Here is a 292-nt window from a genome sequence, read left to right on the forward strand (position 1 = left end):
GAGCCAAAAATAGCACTTGGAGAATACCATTAACATTTGGGCAAGTGCTTTGGGCGTCTGCTTCTGCTTCCTTGGGAATCTAGTGGGTTCTGGTCCTTTCATATTTTGACCTAGGAATAAACAAGCCTAAGAAAAACAAATTTCTTATAGTTCCAAAAATTGATGACCAGACACGCTGCAGTAATAGCCCTGTCTTTATGCCACAGATTTCAATCTGCGATAAAAACTGAATATTTCTCGTTGTCTTTATCCTTGACTACCCCTAAAAATGTAAATTCCAGGAACAAATTCT

The sequence above is a fragment of the Tupaia chinensis genome, unplaced genomic scaffold (genome assembly GCF_000334495.1).
Source record: "Tupaia chinensis unplaced genomic scaffold, TupChi_1.0 Scaffold000578_2, whole genome shotgun sequence".
In the NCBI taxonomy this organism is placed as follows: Eukaryota; Metazoa; Chordata; class Mammalia; order Scandentia; family Tupaiidae; genus Tupaia; species Tupaia belangeri.